This window comes from Apis cerana, linkage group LG14 (assembly GCF_029169275.1).
Source record: "Apis cerana isolate GH-2021 linkage group LG14, AcerK_1.0, whole genome shotgun sequence".
Classification (NCBI taxonomy): domain Eukaryota; kingdom Metazoa; phylum Arthropoda; class Insecta; order Hymenoptera; family Apidae; genus Apis; species Apis cerana.
Genome location: NC_083865.1, coordinates 5053014 through 5076681, shown reverse-complemented (window position 1 = coordinate 5076681; position 23668 = coordinate 5053014). Strand labels below are relative to the sequence as shown.

The 23668-nt window shown below is 25.0% G+C and overlaps 3 long non-coding RNA genes across 7 annotated transcripts; all 3 read left to right on the top strand.

Annotated features, from left to right (window-relative positions):
* The first annotated feature begins 1751 nt into the window (after positions 1–1751).
* LOC133667340 (uncharacterized) lies at positions 1752–11924 on the top strand. 3 transcript variants are annotated; one of them, XR_009832743.1, is made up of 3 exons: positions 5423–10544; positions 10691–10979; positions 11048–11924. It is a non-coding gene; the product is annotated as an uncharacterized LOC133667340 (long non-coding RNA). The 3 variants fall into 3 exon arrangements; XR_009832744.1 differs by having other exon boundaries at positions 5425–10362; XR_009832742.1 differs by having other exon boundaries at positions 1752–10979.
* Positions 11925–11929: 5 nt separating this feature from the next.
* On the top strand, positions 11930–17518 carry LOC133667343 (uncharacterized). 2 transcript variants are annotated; one of them, XR_009832749.1, is made up of 3 exons: positions 14634–16141; positions 16288–16576; positions 16645–17518. It is a non-coding gene; the product is annotated as an uncharacterized LOC133667343 (long non-coding RNA). The 2 variants fall into 2 exon arrangements; XR_009832748.1 differs by having other exon boundaries at positions 11930–16576.
* Positions 17519–17652: 134 nt separating this feature from the next.
* LOC133667341 (uncharacterized) lies at positions 17653–23114 on the top strand. 2 transcript variants are annotated; one of them, XR_009832746.1, is made up of 3 exons: positions 17653–21552; positions 21881–22169; positions 22238–23114. It is a non-coding gene; the product is annotated as an uncharacterized LOC133667341 (long non-coding RNA). The 2 variants fall into 2 exon arrangements; XR_009832745.1 differs by having other exon boundaries at positions 17653–21734.
* Positions 23115–23668: the final 554 nt, after the last annotated feature.

Genomic DNA, 23668 nt, shown 5'->3' with positions numbered 1-23668 from the left:
ATTTACTTTTAAACATTTATTTTTTAATTTGACTTACTTTTTAATTTTTTTACTTTCAATTTTAATTTTTAATTTTTTATTTTTAACTTTAACTTTTAATTTTTTATTTTTAACTTTAACTTTTAATTTTTTACTTTTAACTTTAACTTTTAATTTTTATTTTTAACTTTAACTTTTAATTTTTTACTTTTAACTTTAACTTTTAATTTTTTACTTTTAACTTTAACTTTTAATTTTTTATTTTTAACTTTAACTTTTAATTTTTTATTTTTAACTTTAACTTTTAATTTTTACTTTTAACTTTAACTTTTAATTTTTTATTTTTAACTTTAACTTTTAATTTTTTATTTTTAACTTTAACTTTTAATTTTTTATTTTTAACTTTAACTTTTAATTTTTTACTTTTAACTTTAACTTTTAATTTTTTATTTTTAACTTTAACTTTTAATTTTTACTTTTAACTTTAACTTTTAATTTTTTATTTTTAACTTTAACTTTTAATTTTTTATTTTTAACTTTAACTTTTAATTTTTTATTTTTAACTTTAACTTTTAATTTTTACTTTTAACTTTAACTTTTAATTTTTTATTTTTAACTTTAACTTTTAATTTTTTATTTTTAACTTTAACTTTTAATTTTTACTTTTAACTTTAACTTTTAATTTTTTATTTTTAACTTTAACTTTTAATTTTTTACTTTTAACTTTAACTTTTAATTTTTTATTTTTAACTTTAACTTTTAATTTTTACTTTTAACTTTAACTTTTAATTTTTTACTTTTAACTTTAACTTTTAATTTTTTATTTTTAACTTTAACTTTTAATTTTTACTTTTAACTTTAACTTTTAATTTTTATTTTTAACTTTAACTTTTAATTTTTACTTTTAACTTTAACTTTTAATTTTTTATTTTTAACTTTAACTTTTAATTTTTTATTTTTAACTTTAACTTTTAATTTTTTTATTTTTAACTTTAACTTTTAATTTTTTACTTTTAACTTTAACTTTTAATTTTTTATTTTTAACTTTAACTTTTAATTTTTTATTTTTAACTTTAACTTTTAATTTTTTACTTTTAACTTTAACTTTTAATTTTTTATTTTTAACTTTAACTTTTAATTTTTTATTTTTAACTTTAACTTTTAATTTTTTATTTTTAACTTTAACTTTTAATTTTTTATTTTTAACTTTAACTTTTAATTTTTTATTTTTAACTTTAACTTTTAATTTTTTATTTTTAACTTTTAATTATTATTTTACTTTAACTTTTAATTTTTAATTTTCTATAACTTTGAATTTTTATTTTTAACTTTAACTTTTAATTTTTTATTTTTAACTTTAACTTTTAATTTTTAATTTATTTTAACTTTCAATTATTATTTTACTTTAACTTTGAATTTTTTTTAAAAATTTTATTTTATTTTTACTTTAAATTTTTAATTTGATTTACTTTTTGATTTATTATTTTTAACTTTAACTTTTAATTTTTAATTTATTTTAACTTTCAATTATTATTTTACTTTAACTTTTAGTTTTTAATTTTCTATAACTTTGAATTTTTATTTTTAAATTTTTATTTTATTTTTACTTTAAATTTTTAATTTGATTTACTTTTTGATTTTTTATTTACTTTTACTTTTAATTTTTAATTTTCTATAACTTTGAATTTTTATTTTTAAACTTTCATTTTATTTTTACTTTAAATTTTTAATTTGATTTACTTTTTAATTTTTTATTTCTTTCAACTTTTAATTTGCTTTATTCTTAATTTATATTATTAAAATTTATAATTGTAATATATGGGTCTCGATGTAGTCACCTCCTCGTTGGTGAGACCCGGTAATTGGCATCGGTTTTCATTTTATATTATTTGATTTTAATTTATATTGCAAAAATTGTATTAAAATTATATTAGAAAGATTAGTTTCTGAAAACGGATGCCAAGCTAAGAACTACACTAACTTTTTTTTCTATGTTTCAGATCCTTTTAATTTATTTATTTGTACTATATACTATTTTGCTTTCTCATATTCAACTATAGAATTATTGATTATTTTGCAAAAAATTTCGAATATTTATAATTCATATCTTATTAAAATCTATAATCTAAATTTTAATAACGAAGAATTATAATATAATTTTTCCAAATTAAAAATTCATAAACATTTTTAAATATTAAGAAATATTTTGTAACTTTTAGCAATATTTTCTTAACAAATGCTTAAAAGAAGAAAGAAAAAGAAGGGAAAATATCAAAGAATATTTTACTTCTTTTTCTACCCCATCCCTCTCTATTAATTCCATTTTTATTTTCAGCAAATTTTTGTAACCGCGCGCAATGCGGTTAGTAGAGTCAGTGTTTGCTCTCGTGAAAGTTTTCTTCCTTAATGAATAACGCGAAATTAGAGTCAGTGTTTGTTCGCCGATTATAATATTCGCGAATATATTAAATTCAGTGCTCCTCTCAAGAGAACAAGGCGACTTCCACTTCCTCCTACACGATGATGGCCTTTACGATGACTTTCCATAGCAGCATCAACGTTTCTCGCATCGAATGGTGAGTCGCATGCATTTATGTTCCTCCGATCATTCAATCATGTCGTAGGATGAAAGGTCCTAATCGACACGGGTGATTGGTTGTATACGTAGATTTTTGCAACGAGCATAGTGACCATGGGTATTTATTATACCCGTGAGTAGTAATATTTCTTATGTTTTATTTATTAGCTTAGGCTAGATCTTCTTGCACATCGCGTCTTTCAAATATTAACATAAGCAACTTTCTTTATTTTTCATTTTGCTTTGTATAATAGTTATATATTTTAAATATATAGTTTGATAAAATTTTTAATTCTATTTCCTTCGTATATAATAATGTGCAAGAGGATATTTCGCGACAGGTAGATTTCGGAATCAAAGCAATAACTTTTGAACATTACTTTCTTATTTTCGAAAATATGCTTTGATAAAGGAATCGCCTGAGGTTATCAGTTTTTAACTTTAACTTAGAGCCAATTATTTTTAACTTTTTCCTGTTTACCTAATAGATATTTAAATTTTAGTATTTAATTAAATTAAAGAAACAGAGTCATCAAATAAAATTATAATGATAAATTAAAGAATATTAGCCCGTTAGAAATACACTTATAATAATTCTTTTTAGTTTAGGATTTTCAGATTTAACCCCTTCCGTGTCCATTGCCACGATCTCACTCACGTGCCCAGGTGTTACTTGGGTGAGAGAGAGGCAATGGGTACGATGACCAATAGTTTATAAGTTTTTTATCAGCGATTGACTGATGAGCTAGTGATCGTGCACGACGTATTTTCCACATTACGTATGTGTGGTTAGGCTGTGGAATTGCGTCGGTTTACGATTCTCATTTCACTCACCATATCAATTATACGATTATACAATCGCAATATTTCATCTTCCATGAAATATTGCAAATTTTGAATAACAATTTCATCGATCTCGTTGACCAAATTTCTCTTTTACATCGATGATTAAAATTAAAATTAAAATTAAAATTTTTTAACGCGGTTTACGCAATGATCACTAGCCATCGTCGATCGATTTCAGGAAAATGGTACGTAAAGTTAGAGTGTGAAAGTATTGCCAAGCTCGGGTGTCGGAGGCGTCCCGGGACGCTCTCTCTAGTGTAGGCTTTTTGCACCCGGGTGTAATGTGTGAGAACCGTGGAGTGAGTGTGTTGGTGTGCCTGTCTTGCCATTTTTTAAATATAGAGTTAGGTAGGATAGGTAGCATACTTTCTGGTGCGCCTGTTAATAATAAGTAGGTAGGGCCGGGCAGGTTGTCACAGTCTCTGGTCGGGTAGGCGCGTTCTCGCGTGACAACCTGTTTCAGGAAATCAAATTTGAAAAATCGAGAGCGAAGCTGAGACAAGTGGTCATTTTAGATCGCTTGTTTCTGGTTTTGCTTATCGAGTTTTCGAATTTCGCGGTCGCGGTCGCGGAAATGAGTCGAAACGAACGTTGCGCTCGAGATTTTGCGCATGTGCGGACAATGACTATTGGTCGTCCATGTGCATTTCAGCTTTCGCGATTTAGTCTTTTTTTTTTTTTTTTTTTTCTTTTGCGATCAGGGAATCTCGAGCCTAGTTGTAAGTTTCAGCGGGCATCGCGCCCGAAGAAGGAAGACCGAAGAGGCCCGACAAACTGTCACGAAGAGGGCTGCAACGAATGGCTTCTCATTTTTTGGTTCTTGTTTGGGTCCAAAGAATGGGAAGTCATATTGTTACTACTTTGTCACTATGCTCGTTTTAGAGTCTGTAGTAGTAGTTGTAGTAATAGTAGTTATATTTACTGGCCGATGTGCATTCCGGCCCAACGTAACAATCATCATGGGCAAATGGGCAATCGCGATTTTTTAATTAGCGTTGCGATAAATAAATCACGGTTTGAATTAGAGTTGCGAATAAATAACGATCGCGTTTGCTTTAGTTTTGCGTTTTACGAGACATCGCGATTTTTTTAATAATTCTAATGAAATATTTAATTTTTTAAAAGAGAAAACGGTATCAAAGATCTTTATTTCGAGTTTTAATTAATACCGAGATATTAATTTTCAATTTATCTCTATTTTTATTAAATTCATTTTAAGATTTTAGTGTTGTGTTAAAAAAATTATCGCGTTTTTGAAAATAGTGTTGCGTACATAAAATTGTCGCGTTTTTCAAAGTAGTTATTGCGTACATAAAATGCCCATAATTCTTCCACTAATATTGTGGAAGTGATCCTCTTCTTGGATCACCAGACGCAGCTATAACAGCTGCAAGAATGTGATCCGATTTTTTGGATCATAAAGTGGGCAAATGGGCAATCGCGATTTTTTTAATTAGCGTTGCGACAAATAAATCACGGTTTGAATTAGAGTTGCGAATAAATAATGATCGCGTTTGTTTTAGTGTTGCGTTTTATGAGACATCGATTTTTTTTTTAATAATTTTAATTTTAATATTTTTTTTTAATATTAAAGAATTTTATGTCGAGTTTTTCATTATATAGATATTAGTTTTTAATATATTTGAATTTTTATTAAATTCATTTTAAAAGTTAGTATTGCGTTAAAAAATTATCGCGTTTTTGAAAATACTGTTGCGTACATAAAATGCCCATAATTCTTCCACTAATATTGTGGAAGTGGTCCTATTTTTGGATCACCATGTGCAGCTATAAAAACTGCAAGAGGGTGATTTTTATAGCCCTTTCTGGCTATCTTTTCTTTTCAGCATCCCAAATTTGAAGCATTTGTCAATGAAAATATTGCTAAAAAGTTTGCTCTTGTGAATTTTTTTAATTCTTTTAGTATTAAAATCATTATGGTTATAATAAGAATATTAATTTATTTAATATTCTTATTATAACATATTAATAAAAATTTAATTTAATTTTTTAGAATATATATACAATATTTTTTGATTCTTTAATTAATAAAATAAATGTTCGAAATTGCTATGCAAAATATCAAAATCAAATTTAATTTTCATTTACCTCTTTTATGTTTCAGATTTTTACTGCCTTTTTATCTTGCGAATATTTTTAATTATTTTTTTACAGACGTGTCTCGATGTTTAACCTTCTCCTCGTGGTGAGACTTATTGTTTTTTCTTACCAAATTTTTATTATTGCCTTTAAGGATTTTTCAGAAATTAATCTGTCTGAAAAAGCAATATAAGTTAAGAATTAAGTATCAGTAATCAAGTCTAGACATATATCAAATTCTTTTTGATTATTTTACTCGTCTAGACTGGACTGCATCATTTTTTTCCCTCGCAATGAAATGGGTATATTTTAAATTTGGATATATATTAAAATTAAATCTTAATTTTAAGTATAACGTAAGATGTTTAAATTAAGTTTATTGTAAGCACATTCCGTACAAAAATACGCTCCTTAACACAAAATGAATTACAATACGTGCTTTCAATCTCTTTATTTCTTCTCTTGTCAATAGAATCAAATCGTTTTTATTTTTTTTCCTTGGATCTTTTTTTCTCTTAGTTGTTTTACTCATTCATTTTGTTTTTTTGAATTTCCTTTTTGCAACGATGGAAAATACTTGAATATCAATTGAATAATTAATAGTTTTTCTTTAAATAAGCAGTGTATCTTTAATACGGATGATACCAATAGAATACACGAATCTTAGATTTAATATTTAATATTAAGATTTAGTATTAAAATTTAGATGTAAACCTCATCGACTTACACTTTTGTAAAAATCAATGTAAACACTTTTATTATCTTTAAATGTAAGTTTTAGATTTATTTTTATATGATTATTTTTATTTTTATATTTTGTTTATTTCATATATATTTTGTATTCTTTTATTTCATTCAATCTTTATCACTAATGAACTTTCCATGTTTTATATTTTTATAATTTGTTTAATTTAATCGTTAATTTTAATGTTTTTTTTTATTTTTTAGGTTTAGGTGGGTCTCGATGCGTAGTCACCTCCTCGTCGGTGAGACTCGGTAATTGGCATCGCTTTCAAAAATCTTATATCACAAAATTTATTTCATTAAAAAGTTTTCGAAATATTTCAAAATAAAATCTATATATATCAAATATATTTCATCAATGATAGTGTGTGGAAAGCGATGGCAAGCTAAGAACTACGCACATCTGCAGTCCAGTATAAACTTTGTATAATTTATTTAATTATTTTGATTTTAATTTTTAATTAATTAAACTGGACTGCAGATATTAGTTATAAGTTAATGTAATATATATATTGGATTAAATTTATTGTAATAAGTGCGTTTCCGTTTATTACAATAAGTATCAAAATATACTTCCTAATTTAAAGCGAAAAATAAAAATTTTTAATTTTCTTATTCTTTTTTTATATTTTTTTTATATTCTCGATTATTTTAATCTCATGTCATGCAACGGTGGTAGGAGTTGTTGGGCCGATGCTCTACTTCCGGTGGCCAGTTAAGGGTCCGCGCTCTGATTAGTATCTTCGAGTACTCAATTAGAGTTAGGTCTTGTGGTAGAACGTCGTCTTTGTAATCCTATGGTGGTCAGGGATTTATGCCTTGCTCCTTCCTGTGTTGTTGGGACATAAGGCGTTCAACTATTAGGCCGTTGTCGTAACCCTCGATTGGTCACTGGTGAGTATCATCTGTCCATCGATTTTCGTAAATCCATTGATATAAGTCGTAATATGAGAGCGACAAAGAGGGTTGATTTTTCATCAATCACGTATCTTTATTCTTCTTTTAATGTTTCTTTTTATGTTTTAGTATAAATTAATAATATTTTGAATTTTTATTTTTTTTGCTTTAAGTTAGACGAGAGTATTCTTGATACGAATAATTATTAATTATTAATAAAAATGTTATGTATTATAAATTATAGGTTTAAGATTTTAAAATATAGTTTAAGTTAGTTTTATAAGCTATCATCGTGCGATTAATTAGCGAGCGAATGTAAAAAACTTTTGTAAAAATCGTTGTAAAGATCCATTATACATTAATTCAAATAATTATGTCATTTCATTAATGTATTTACAATTAATAAATATTTCTTTTATATTTCTTTTAATATATTTATGTATAGCTATTAATTAATCTTTTATATTTTATTTGTTATTTTTCATATTTAATTTATTTGAATTAATCATTAATTTTAATGTTTTTTCTTACTTTTAACCTTAGGTGGGTTTCGATGCATAGTTACCCACCTCCTCGTCGATGTAACCCGCAATCTGCAGTCCAGTAAACTTTATATAATTCATTTAATTATTTTGATTTTTAATTTTTAATTAATTAAATTGGACTGCAGATATTAGTTATAAGTTAATGTATTATATGTATTAGATTAAATTTATTGTAATAAGTGCGTTCCCGTTTATTGTAATAAGTATCAAGATATACTCTCTAATTTAAAGCGAAAAATAAAAATTTTTAATTTTCTTATTCTTTTTTTATATTTTTTTTATATTCTCGATTATTTTAATCTCATATTATGCAACGGTGGTAGGAGTTGTTGGGCCGATGCTCTACTTCCGGTGGCCAGTTAAGGGTCCGCGCTCTGATTAGTATCTTCTAATACTCAATTAGAGTTAGGTCTTGTGGTAGAACGTCGTCTTTGTAATCCTATGGTGGTCAGGGATTTATGCCTTGCTCCTTCCTGTGTTGTTGGGACATAAGGCGTTCAACTATTAGGCCGTTGTCGTAACCCTCGATTGGTCACTGGTGAGTATCATCCGTCCAGCGACTTTCGTCCACCGATGTAAGTCGTGACATGAGGGCGATAGAGAAGATTAATTTTTTAAGTTTTTTCTTCTTTTTCATCAATCATCGGACTTTAGATGTTTTTTTAATACTTTTTATTCTTTTGGATCGCATTTGATACGTTTTTGAACATTTGTATTTTAAATGCTCTTTATATTGTAATTTTGTTTATTAGTAATGATTAATATTTTTAATTTTACTTTCTTCGCTTTAAATTAGATGATAGTATTTTTGATACTGATTCTATGTTAATAGAAATGTTATATATATTTTGGATTTAGTATTAACATGTTATTATTTAGATAATTTAAGATAACTTAATATCTCGATGGACAATATGGGACAACATGGGACAACATAAGATGACGATGGACAACATAAGATGACGATGGACAACGGGGAACGACGTTGGACAATGTATGACAACTTGGAATGACCTTGGATGACGATGGACAACATGAGACTTAATTTTCAATTTTATTATATATTTCTTATAATATATACATATATAGTACAAATAGTACAATAGTACAAAGCGAAAAATGTAAAAAATTTCTGCAATAATTTTTATAAAAATTTATTGCATGTTTATTAATTTATGTTATTAATCTTTATTTTGTGTTTCAGATTTGTTTAATTTTTATATAACATTTTTTTAATGTATTTTGTTTTGTATTATTGTATTTTTTGTATTATTTAATGTATTTCTTAGCTTTATTGCATGTTTATTAATTTATGTTATTAATCTTTATTTTGTGTTTCAGATTTGTTTAATTTTTATATAACATTTTTTAATGTATTTTGTTTTGTATTATTGTATTTTTTGTATTATTTAATGTATTTCTTAGCTTTATTGCATGTTTATTAATTTATGTTATTAATCTTTATTTTGTGTTTCAGATTTGTTTAATTTTTATATAACATTTTTTTAATGTATTTTGTTTTGTATTATTGTATTTTTTGTATTATTTAATGTATTTCTTAGTTTTAGGTCTCGATGAGTAATTATCTCTTCATCGGTGGTAATTAACATCGCTTTCCAAACTTTTTATTCTTCAAAAATCTTTCATTCTTCAAAAATTCTTCAAAATTCTTTTCTCATTTCTATGGGAATTGGAATCCTTTTCTCAATTTTATTTTTATGTTTTATAATTCGTTATTTTCGTCGCTTTTTTGGCGTCACTGTGAATCATCACAAAAAAATTGTAAGATTTCATCGGACTGATGTTCTACTTTCGGTGGTCAGTCGAAGGTCCGCGCTCTGATCGATTGATATCTTTGTATATTTGATCAGAGATAGGTCCTGTATATTAAATGTCGTCTTCGGTAATTCGACTTCAGTGGTTTTAGAAAGATTTTAGTTCCTTCCTGTAAGTCGTTAGGACTATGTCTTGGTAATTCGGCTCAGGTGGTCCTGAAATGATTTCTAATTCCTTCTCGTGGTCGTTGTGGACATTATGCATTTAATTACTAGGCCGCTGTCGTAACTCTCTGCTGATCAACAAGGTTATCATTTGTTTGATGATTCTTATAAATCGACTATTATATAAAATTTAAATTTTCTTAATTTCTTTTTTTTCTTATACATATATATAATTTTTTTATTGTGTCAATAACTTTTCTTCGTTTAAAGTGGGTATCTTTAATATCAAGTGATATCAATGGGGTGCATGAATCTTTGATTTAGTATTATTATTAGGTGTAAATTAAGGTAGATTTAGTATTATTATTAGGATTAAATTAAGATAGATTTAGTTTCATCGCTGGACATTGTGGGATAAATTTGTGGGGTAAAAAATATAAAAAAAAATGCTGTAAAGATCATTGTCAAGTTCTATTGTATAATAATTCAAATAATTATTTCCTTTTATGTATTCATAATTCATATTTTTTTTATATTTCAGATTTATTTAATTTTTATATTTATTTATAATTTATATTTATATTTATTATATTATATTAATATTTGTATTTATTATTATATTTATATATTTTATATTTTTTTTAATTTGTTAAAGTTAATAATTAATTTTAATTTTTTTTTTTAGTTTTAGGTGAGTCTCGATGCATAGTCACCTCCTCGTTGGTGAGACCTGGTAATTGATATTGATTTTTGTATTAATTGGATTAATCTTTGAAAATTTTCTAAAAATTATTCTTTAAAAACGATACCAAACTAAGAATTACGGAGTGTCTACAGCTCAATTTAAATTATTAAATTCTTTTTGGATATTTTGGATATTTGATATTTTGATATTTCGTCTAGATTGAGCTATAGGTAGTATTAGGATTTTTGATATTTTGCAAAATATCAAAATCAAATTTATATTTTTATTTATTTATTTTACATTTAAGATTTTTAATTTATTTTTATTTCATATAATTGTTTTTATATTTAATTCTTTTCAGATTCTTTTTTTTCAGGTTCTTTTTTTCAGATTTAATTTATTCTTACATTAAATTATTTTTTACATTTCATGCATATTTAATATGTAATATATATAATATATGTAATATTTGCAGTTCAATTTAAACATTCCATTTAATTATCTTGATCAATTGTTGATATGCATTGTTGATATAGTTGATATATATTGTTGATATGGATATAGTATAATATGGACATATAGTATATATAGACTGCAAATACAAATAAAATCTGTACCAAGATATTATCGTTTTTTATTTTATTCTTCAACAATGTAAATACTAAGTAAGTATGTAAGTATACTAAGTAATTTAAACATTCCATTTAATTATCTTGATCAATTGTTGATATAGATTTTTTGATATTGTTGATATGGATATAGTATAATGGACATATAGTATATATAGACTGCAAGTACAAATAAAATCTATACCAAGATATTCTCGTTTTTTATTTTATTCTTCAACAATGTAAATACTAAGTAAGTATGAACATAAATTTTTTGAAGCAACTAAAATATCCCCGATGCAATTAAGTTGCAAGTTGTATTTACTATACGCATTTCGTATCAAAATATTCTCCCTAACTTAAAGCGAAAACAAAATTATTTTACTTATTCCCATATGATTTCTTTTTTTGCCATTCCATCACAAATTCCCATTTATATTTAAAGTATTCGTTTATTTCTTCTAGAATATATTCCTTTTTATTTATTATTTTAAGATGTTTGCAAATTTTTCGTCGCTTTTTCTAAATCACTGTCAATCACAATATTGCACTGTCATGCAATAGTGGCAGGACTTCCATCGATTTTCGTAAGTTTATTGATGTAAGTCGTATGGGGGCGACAGAAAAAGTTGATTTTTTATCGATCGTAAGTTCTTCTTCTAATGCTTATTATTTTTCTGGTCTGTATTTACTTGCTTTTTGACTTCTCTTTTTTTTTTTTTTTAAATTTTATTTATTATAAATGATTTAGTATAAATGATTTTGAATTTTTCTTTTTTTCGCTTTAAGTTAGACGAGAATATTTTTGATACGAATAATATTAATAAAATTGTTATGTATTGTAAATTATAGGTTTAAGATTTAGGTTGGACAACGTGGAATTAATTAGCGAGCGAATATAAAAAACTTTTGTAAAAATCGTTGTAAAGATCCATTGTACATTAATTCAAATAATTATGTCATTTTATAATGTATTTATAATTAATAAATATTTCTTTTATATTTCTTTTATATTTCTTTTCATCTATTTATTGTTTTTAATTAATCTTTTATATTTTATTTGTTATTTTTTTATATTTAATTTATTTGAACTAATCATTAATTTTAATGTTTTTTTTTATTTTTTAGGTTTAGGTGGGTCTCGATGCGTAGTCACCTCCTCGTCGGTGAGACTCGGTAATTGGCATCGCTTTCAAAAATCTTATATCACAAAATTTATTTCATTAAAAAGTTTTCGAAATATTTCAAAATAAAATCTATATATATCAAATATATTTCATCAATGATAGTGTGTGGAAAGCGATGGCAAGCTAAGAACTACGCACATCTGCAGTCCAGTATAAACTTTGTATAATTTATTTAATTATTTTGATTTTAATTTTTAATTAATTAAACTGGACTGCAGATATTAGTTATAAGTTAATGTAATATATATATTGGATTAAATTTATTGTAATAAGTGCGTTTCCGTTTATTACAATAAGTATCAAAATATACTTCCTAATTTAAAGCGAAAAATAAAAATTTTTAATTTTCTTATTCTTTTTTTATATTTTTTTTATATTCTCGATTATTTTAATCTCATGTCATGCAACGGTGGTAGGAGTTGTTGGGCCGATGCTCTACTTCCGGTGGCCAGTTAAGGGTCCGCGCTCTGATTAGTATCTTCGAGTACTCAATTAGAGTTAGGTCTTGTGGTAGAACGTCGTCTTTGTAATCCTATGGTGGTCAGGGATTTATGCCTTGCTCCTTCCTGTGTTGTTGGGACATAAGGCGTTCAACTATTAGGCCGTTGTCGTAACCCTCGATTGGTCACTGGTGAGTATCATCTGTCCATCGATTTTCGTAAATCCATTGATATAAGTCGTAATATGAGAGCGACAAAGAGGGTTGATTTTTCATCAATCACGTATCTTTATTCTTCTTTTAATGTTTCTTTTTATGTTTTAGTATAAATTAATAATATTTTGAATTTTTATTTTTTTTGCTTTAAGTTAGACGAGAGTATTCTTGATACGAATAATTATTAATTATTAATAAAAATGTTATGTATTATAAATTATAGGTTTAAGATTTTAAAATATAGTTTAAGTTAGTTTTATAAGCTATCATCGTGCGATTAATTAGCGAGCGAATGTAAAAAACTTTTGTAAAAATCGTTGTAAAGATCCATTATACATTAATTCAAATAATTATGTCATTTCATTAATGTATTTACAATTAATAAATATTTCTTTTATATTTCTTTTAATATATTTATGTATAGCTATTAATTAATCTTTTATATTTTATTTGTTATTTTTCATATTTAATTTATTTGAATTAATCATTAATTTTAATGTTTTTTCTTACTTTTAACCTTAGGTGGGTTTCGATGCATAGTTACCCACCTCCTCGTCGATGTAACCCGCAATCTGCAGTCCAGTAAACTTTATATAATTCATTTAATTATTTTGATTTTTAATTTTTAATTAATTAAATTGGACTGCAGATATTAGTTATAAGTTAATGTATTATATGTATTAGATTAAATTTATTGTAATAAGTGCGTTCCCGTTTATTGTAATAAGTATCAAGATATACTCTCTAATTTAAAGCGAAAAATAAAAATTTTTAATTTTCTTATTCTTTTTTTATATTTTTTTTATATTCTCGATTATTTTAATCTCATATTATGCAACGGTGGTAGGAGTTGTTGGGCCGATGCTCTACTTCCGGTGGCCAGTTAAGGGTCCGCGCTCTGATTAGTATCTTCTAGTACTCAATTAGAGTTAGGTCTTGTGGTAGAACGTCGTCTTTGTAATCCTATGGTGGTCAGGGATTTATGCCTTGCTCCTTCCTGTGTTGTTGGGACATAAGGCGTTCAACTATTAGGCCGTTGTCGTAACCCTCGATTGGTCACTGGTGAGTATCATCCGTCCAGCGACTTTCGTCCACCGATGTAAGTCGTGACATGAGGGCGATAGAGAAGATTAATTTTTTAAGTTTTTTCTTCTTTTTCATCAATCATCGGACTTTAGATGTTTTTTAATACTTTTTATTCTTTTGGATCGCATTTGATACGTTTTTGAACATTTGTATTTTAAATGCTCTTTATATTGTAATTTTGTTTATTAGTAATGATTAATATTTTTAATTTTACTTTCTTCGCTTTAAATTAGATGATAGTATTTTTGATACTGATTCTATGTTAATAGAAATGTTATATATATTTTGGATTTAGTATTAACATGTTATTATTTAGATAATTTAAGATAACTTAATATCTCGATGGACAATATGGGACAACATGGGACAACATAAGATGACGATGGACAACATAAGATGACGATGGACAACGGGGAACGACGTTGGACAATGTATGACAACTTGGAATGACCTTGGATGACGATGGACAACATGAGACTTAATTTTCAATTTTATTATATATTTCTTATAATATATACATATATAGTACAAATAGTACAATAGTACAAAGCGAAAAATGTAAAAAATTTCTGCAATAATTTTTATAAAAATTTATTGCATGTTTATTAATTTATGTTATTAATCTTTATTTTGTGTTTCAGATTTGTTTAATTTTTATATAACATTTTTTTAATGTATTTTGTTTTGTATTATTGTATTTTTTGTATTATTTAATGTATTTCTTAGCTTTATTGCATGTTTATTAATTTATGTTATTAATATTTATTTTGTGTTTCAGATTTGTTTAATTTTTATATAACATTTTTTAATGTATTTTGTTTTGTATTATTGTATTTTTTGTATTATTTAATGTATTTCTTAGCTTTATTGCATGTTTATTAATTTATGTTATTAATCTTTATTTTGTGTTTCAGATTTGTTTAATTTTTATATAACATTTTTTTAATGTATTTTGTTTTGTATTATTGTATTTTTTGTATTATTTAATGTATTTCTTAGTTTTAGGTCTCGATGAGTAATTATCTCTTCATCGGTGGTAATTAACATCGCTTTCCAAACTTTTTATTCTTCAAAAATCTTTCATTCTTCAAAAATTCTTCAAAATTCTTTTCTCATTTCTATGGGAATTGGAATCCTTTTCTCAATTTTATTTTTATGTTTTATAATTCGTTATTTTCGTCGCTTTTTGGCGTCACTGTGAATCATCACAAAAAATTGTAAGATTTCATCGGACTGATGTTCTACTTTCGGTGGTCAGTCGAAGGTCCGCGCTCTGATCGATTGATATCTTTGTATATTTGATCAGAGATAGGTCCTGTATATTAAATGTCGTCTTCGGTAATTCGACTTCAGTGGTTTTAGAAAGATTTTAGTTCCTTCCTGTAAGTCGTTAGGACTATGTCTTGGTAATTCGGCTCAGGTGGTCCTGAAATGATTTCTAATTCCTTCTCGTGGTCGTTGTGGACATTATGCATTTAATTACTAGGCCGCTGTCGTAACTCTCTGCTGATCAACAAGGTTATCATTTGTTTGATGATTCTTATAAATCGACTATTATATAAAATTTAAATTTTCTTAATTTCTTTTTTTTCTTATACATATATAATTTTTTTATTGTGTCAATAACTTTTCTTCGTTTAAAGTGGGTATCTTTAATATCAAGTGATATCAATGGGGTGCATGAATCTTTGATTTAGTATTATTATTAGGTGTAAATTAAGGTAGATTTAGTATTATTATTAGGATTAAATTAAGATAGATTTAGTTTCATCGCTGGACATTGTGGGATAAATTTGTGGGGTAAAAAATATAAAAAAAAAATGCTGTAAAGATCATTGTCAAGTTCTATTGTATAATAATTCAAATAATTATTTCCTTTTATGTATTCATAATTCATATTTTTTTTATATTTCAGATTTATTTAATTTTTATATTTATTTATAATTTATATTTATATTTATTATATTATATTAATATTTGTATTTATTATTATATTTATATATTTTATATTTTTTTTAATTTGTTAAAGTTAATAATTAATTTTAATTTTTTTTTTTTTAGTTTTAGGTGAGTCTCGATGCATAGTCACCTCCTCGTTGGTGAGACCTGGTAATTGATATTGATTTTTGTATTAATTGGATTAATCTTTGAAAATTTTCTAAAAATTATTCTTTAAAAACGATACCAAACTAAGAATTACGGAGTGTCTACAGCTCAATTTAAATTATTAAATTCTTTTTGGATATTTTGGATATTTGATATTTTGATATTTCGTCTAGATTGAGCTATAGGTAGTATTAGGATTTTTGATATTTTGCAAAATATCAAAATCAAATTTATATTTTTATTTATTTATTTTACATTTAAGATTTTTAATTTATTTTTATTTCATATAATTGTTTTTATATTTAATTCTTTTCAGATTCTTTTTTTTCAGGTTCTTTTTTTCAGATTTAATTTATTCTTACATTAAATTATTTTTTACATTTCATGCATATTTAATATGTAATATATATAATATATGTAATATTTGCAGTTCAATTTAAACATTCCATTTAATTATCTTGATCAATTGTTGATATGCATTGTTGATATAGTTGATATATATTGTTGATATGGATATAGTATAATATGGACATATAGTATATATAGACTGCAAATACAAATAAAATCTGTACCAAGATATTATCGTTTTTTATTTTATTCTTCAACAATGTAAATACTAAGTAAGTATGTAAGTATACTAAGTAATTTAAACATTCCATTTAATTATCTTGATCAATTGTTGATATAGATTTTTTGATATTGTTGATATGGATATAGTATAATGGACATATAGTATATATAGACTGCAAGTACAAATAAAATCTATACCAAGATATTCTCGTTTTTTATTTTATTCTTCAACAATGTAAATACTAAGTAAGTATGAACATAAATTTTTTGAAGCAACTAAAATATCCCCGATGCAATTAAGTTGCAAGTTGTATTTACTATACGCATTTCGTATCAAAATATTCTCCCTAACTTAAAGCGAAAACAAAATTATTTTACTTATTCCCATATGATTTCTTTTTGCCATTCCATCACAAATTCCCATTTATATTTAAAGTATTCGTTTATTTCTTCTAGAATATATTCCTTTTTATTTATTATTTTAAGATGTTTGCAAATTTTTCGTCGCTTTTTCTAAATCACTGTCAATCACAATATTGCACTGTCATGCAATAGTGGCAGGACTTCCATCGATTTTCGTAAGTTTATTGATGTAAGTCGTATGGGGGCGACAGAAAAAGTTGATTTTTTATCGATCGTAAGTTCTTCTTCTAATGCTTATTATTTTTCTGGTCTGTATTTACTTGCTTTTTGACTTCTCTTTTTTTTTTATTGAAATTTTATTTATTATAAATGATTTAGTATAAATGATTTTGAATTTTTCTTTTTTTCGCTTTAAGTTAGACGAGAATATTTTTGATACGAATAATATTAATAAAATTGTTATGTATTGTAAATTATAGGTTTAAGATTTAGGTTGGACAACGTGGAATTAATTAGCGAGCGAATATAAAAAACTTTTGTAAAAATCGTTGTAAAGATCCATTGTACATTAATTCAAATAATTATGTCATTTTATAATGTATTTATAATTAATAAATATTTCTTTTATATTTCTTTTATATTTCTTTTCATCTATTTATTGTTTTTAATTAATCTTTTATATTTTATTTGTTATTTTTTTATATTTAATTTATTTGAACTAATCATTAATTTTAATGTTTTTTTATTTTTTAGGTTTAGGTGGGTCTCGATGCGTAGTCACCTCCTCGTCGGTGAGACTCGGTAATTGGCATCGCTTTCAAAAATCTTATATCACAAAATTTATTTCATTAAAAAGTTTTCGAAATATTTCAAAATAAAATCTATATATATCAAATATATTTCATCAATGATAGTGTGTGGAAAGCGATGGCAAGCTAAGAACTACGCACATCTGCAGTCCAGTATAAACTTTGTATAATTTATTTAATTATTTTGATTTTAATTTTTAATTAATTAAACTGGACTGCAGATATTAGTTATAAGTTAATGTAATATATATATTGGATTAAATTTATTGTAATAAGTGCGTTTCCGTTTATTACAATAAGTATCAAAATATACTTCCTAATTTAAAGCGAAAAATAAAAATTTTTAATTTTCTTATTCTTTTTTTATATTTTTTTTATATTCTCGATTATTTTAATCTCATGTCATGCAACGGTGGTAGGAGTTGTTGGGCCGATGCTCTACTTCCGGTGGCCAGTTAAGGGTCCGCGCTCTGATTAGTATCTTCGAGTACTCAATTAGAGTTAGGTCTTGTGGTAGAACGTCGTCTTTGTAATCCTATGGTGGTCAGGGATTTATGCCTTGCTCCTTCCTGTGTTGTTGGGACATAAGGCGTTCAACTATTAGGCCGTTGTCGTAACCCTCGATTGGTCACTGGTGAGTATCATCTGTCCATCGATTTTCGTAAATCCATTGATATAAGTCGTAATATGAGAGCGACAAAGAGGGTTGATTTTTCATCAATCACGTATCTTTATTCTTCTTTTAATGTTTCTTTTTATGTTTTAGTATAAATTAATAATATTTTGAATTTTTATTTTTTTTGCTTTAAGTTAGACGAGAGTATTCTTGATACGAATAATTATTAATTATTAATAAAAATGTTATGTATTATAAATTATAGGTTTAAGATTTTAAAATATAGTTTAAGTTAGTTTTATAAGCTATCATCGTGCGATTAATTAGCGAGCGAATGTAAAAAACTTTTGTAAAAATCGTTGTAAAGATCCATTATACATTAATTCAAATAATTATGTCATTTCATTAATGTATTTACAATTAATAAATATTTCTTTTATATTTCTTTTAATATATTTATGTATAGCTATTAATTAATCTTTTATATTTTATTTGTTATTTTTCATATTTAATTTATTTGAATTAATCATTAATTTTAATGTTTTTTCTTACTTTTTAACCTTAGGTGGGTTTCGATGCATAGTTACCCACCTCCTCGTCGATGTAACCCGCAATCTGCAGTCCAGTAAACTTTATATAATTCATTTAATTATTTTGATTTTTAATTTTTAATTAATTAAATTGGACTGCAGATATTAGTTATAAGTTAATGTATTATATGTATTAGATTAAATTTATTGTAATAAGTGCGTTCCCGTTTATTGTAATAAGTATCAAGATATACTCTCTAATTTAAAGCGAAAAATAAAAATTTTTAATTTTCTTATTCTTTTTTTATATTTTTTTTATATTCTCGATTATTTTAATCTCATATTATGCAACGGTGGTAGGAGTTGTTGGGCCGATGCTCTACTTCCGGTGGCCAGTTAAGGGTCCGCGCTCTGATTAGTATCTTCTAATACTCAATTAGAGTTAGGTCTTGTGGTAGAACGTCGTCTTTGTAATCCTATGGTGGTCAGGGATTTATGCCTTGCTCCTTCCTGTGTTGTTGGGACATAAGGCGTTCAACTATTAGGCCGTTGTCGTAACCCTCGATTGGTCACTGGTGAGTATCATCCGTCCAGCGACTTTCGTCCACCGATGTAAGTCGTGACATGAGGGCGATAGAGAAGATTAATTTTTTAAGTTTTTTCTTCTTTTTCATCAATCATCGGACTTTAGATGTTTTTTTAATACTTTTTATTCTTTTGGATCGCATTTGATACGTTTTTGAACATTTGTATTTTAAATGCTCTTTATATTGTAATTTTGTTTATTAGTAATGATTAATATTTTTAATTTTACTTTCTTCGCTTTAAATTAGATGATAGTATTTTTGATACTGATTCTATGTTAATAGAAATGTTATATATATTTTGGATTTAGTATTAACATGTTATTATTTAGATAATTTAAGATAACTTAATATCTCGATGGACAATATGGGACAACATGGGACAACATAAGATGACGATGGACAACATAAGATGACGATGGACAACGGGGAACGACGTTGGACAATGTATGACAACTTGGAATGACCTTGGATGACGATGGACAACATGAGACTTAATTTTCAATTTTATTATATATTTCTTATAATATATACATATATAGTACAAATAGTACAATAGTACAAAGCGAAAAATGTAAAAAATTTCTGCAATAATTTTTATAAAAATTTATTGCATGTTTATTAATTTATGTTATTAATCTTTATTTTGTGTTTTGATTGTTTAATTTTTATATAATATTTTTTAATGTATTTTGTTTTGTATTATTGTATTTTTTGTATTATTTAATGTATTTCTTAGCTTTATTGCATGTTTATTAATTTATGTTATTAATATTTATTTTGTGTTTCAGATTTGTTTAATTTTTATATAACATTTTTAATGTATTTTGTTTTGTATTATTGTATTTTTTGTATTATTTAATGTATTTCTTAGCTTTATTGCATGTTTATTAATTTATGTTATTAATCTTTATTTTGTGTTTCAGATTTGTTTAATTTTTATATAACATTTTTTTAATGTATTTTGTTTTGTATTATTGTATTTTTTGTATTATTTAATGTATTTCTTAGTTTTAGGTCTCGATGAGTAATTATCTCTTCATCGGTGGTAATTAACATCGCTTTCCAAACTTTTTATTCTTCAAAAATCTTTCATTCTTCAAAAATTCTTCAAAATTCTTTTCTCATTTCTATGGGAATTGGAATCCTTTTCTCAATTTTATTTTTATGTTTTATAATTCGTTATTTTCGTCGCTTTTTTGGCGTCACTGTGAATCATCACAAAAAAATTGTAAGATTTCATCGGACTGATGTTCTACTTTCGGTGGTCAGTCGAAGGTCCGCGCTCTGATCGATTGATATCTTTGTATATTTGATCAGAGATAGGTCCTGTATATTAAATGTCGTCTTCGGTAATTCGACTTCAGTGGTTTTAGAAAGATTTTAGTTCCTTCCTGTAAGTCGTTAGGACTATGTCTTGGTAATTCGGCTCAGGTGGTCCTGAAATGATTTCTAATTCCTTCTCGTGGTCGTTGTGGACATTATGCATTTAATTACTAGGCCGCTGTCGTAACTCTCTGCTGATCAACAAGGTTATCATTTGTTTGATGATTCTTATAAATCGACTATTATATAAAATTTAAATTTTCTTAATTTCTTTTTTTTCTTATACATATATATAATTTTTTTATTGTGTCAATAACTTTTCTTCGTTTAAAGTGGGTATCTTTAATATCAAGTGATATCAATGGGGTGCATGAATCTTTGATTTAGTATTATTATTAGGTGTAAATTAAGGTAGATTTAGTATTATTATTAGGATTAAATTAAGATAGATTTAGTTTCATCGCTGGACATTGTGGGATAAATTTGTGGGGTAAAAAATATAAAAAAAAATGCTGTAAAGATCATTGTCAAGTTCTATTGTATAATAATTCAAATAATTATTTCCTTTTATGTATTCATAATTCATATTTTTTTTATATTTCAGATTTATTTAATTTTTATATTTATTTATAATTTATATTTATATTTATTATATTATATTAATATTTGTATTTATTATTATATTTATATATTTTATATTTTTTTTAATTTGTTAAAGTTAATAATTAATTTTAATTTTTTTTTTTTTAGTTTTAGGTGAGTCTCGATGCATAGTCACCTCCTCGTTGGTGAGACCTGGTAATTGATATTGATTTTTGTATTAATTGGATTAATCTTTGAAAATTTTCTAAAAATTATTCTTTAAAAACGATACCAAACTAAGAATTACGGAGTGTCTACAGCTCAATTTAAATTATTAAATTCTTTTTGGATATTTTGGATATTTGATATTTTGATATTTCGTCTAGATTGAGCTATAGGTAGTATTAGGATTTTTGATATTTTGCAAAATATCAAAATCAAATTTATATTTTTATTTATTTATTTTACATTTAAGATTTTTAATTTATTTTTATTTCATATAATTGTTTTTATATTTAATTCTTTTCAGATTCTTTTTTTTCAGGTTCTTTTTTTCAGATTTAATTTATTCTTACATTAAATTATTTTTTACATTTCATGCATATTTAATATGTAATATATATAATATATGTAATATTTGCAGTTCAATTTAAACATTCCATTTAATTATCTTGATCAATTGTTGATATGCATTGTTGATATAGTTGATATATATTGTTGATATGGATATAGTATAATATGGACATATAGTATATATAGACTGCAAATACAAATAAAATCTGTACCAAGATATTATCGTTTTTTATTTTATTCTTCAACAATGTAAATACTAAGTAAGTATGTAAGTATACTAAGTAATTTAAACATTCCATTTAATTATCTTGATCAATTGTTGATATAGATTTTTTGATATTGTTGATATGGATATAGTATAATGGACATATAGTATATATAGACTGCAAGTACAAATAAAATCTATACCAAGATATTCTCGTTTTTTATTTTATTCTTCAACAATGTAAATACTAAGTAAGTATGAACATAAATTTTTTGAAGCAACTAAAATATCCCCGATGCAATTAAGTTGCAAGTTGTATTTACTATACGCATTTCGTATCAAAATATTCTCCCTAACTTAAAGCGAAAACAAAATTATTTTACTTATTCCCATATGATTTCTTTTTTTGCCATTCCATCACAAATTCCCATTTATATTTAAAGTATTCGTTTATTTCTTCTAGAATATATTCCTTTTTATTTATTATTTTAAGATGTTTGCAAATTTTTCGTCGCTTTTTCTAAATCACTGTCAATCACAATATTGCACTGTCATGCAATAGTGGCAGGACTTCCATCGATTTTCGTAAGTTTATTGATGTAAGTCGTATGGGGGCGACAGAAAAAGTTGATTTTTTATCGATCGTAAGTTCTTCTTCTAATGCTTATTATTTTTCTGGTCTGTATTTACTTGCTTTTTGACTTCTCTTTTTTTTTTTTTTTAAATTTTATTTATTATAAATGATTTAGTATAAATGATTTTGAATTTTTCTTTTTTTCGCTTTAAGTTAGACGAGAATATTTTTGATACGAATAATATTAATAAAATTGTTATGTATTGTAAATTATAGGTTTAAGATTTAGGTTGGACAACGTGGAATTAATTAGCGAGCGAATATAAAAAACTTTTGTAAAAATCGTTGTAAAGATCCATTGTACATTAATTCAAATAATTATGTCATTTTATAATGTATTTATAATTAATAAATATTTCTTTTATATTTCTTTTCATCTATTTATTGTTTTTAATTAATCTTTTATATTTTATTTGTTATTTTTTTATATTTAATTTATTTGAACTAATCATTAATTTTAATGTTTTTTTTTATTTTTTAGGTTTAGGTGGGTCTCGATGCGTAGTCACCTCCTCGTCGGTGAGACTCGGTAATTGGCATCGCTTTCAAAAATCTTATATCACAAAATTTATTTCATTAAAAAGTTTTCGAAATATTTCAAAATAAAATCTATATATATCAAATATATTTCATCAATAATAATGTGTGGAAAGCGATGGCAAGCTAAGAACTACGCACATCTGCATTCCAGTATAAACTTTGTATAATTTATTTAATTATTTTGATTTTAATTTTTAATTAATTAAACTGGACTGCAGATATTAGTTATAAGTTAATGTATTATTACAATAAACTTAATCTAATTTATATAAGTGCGTTATAAGTGCATTTTCCGTATCGAGATATACTCTCTAATTTATAGCGAAAACTAAAAACTAAATTTTTAATTCTCTTTCTTTACTTCCCTTTTATATTCTCGC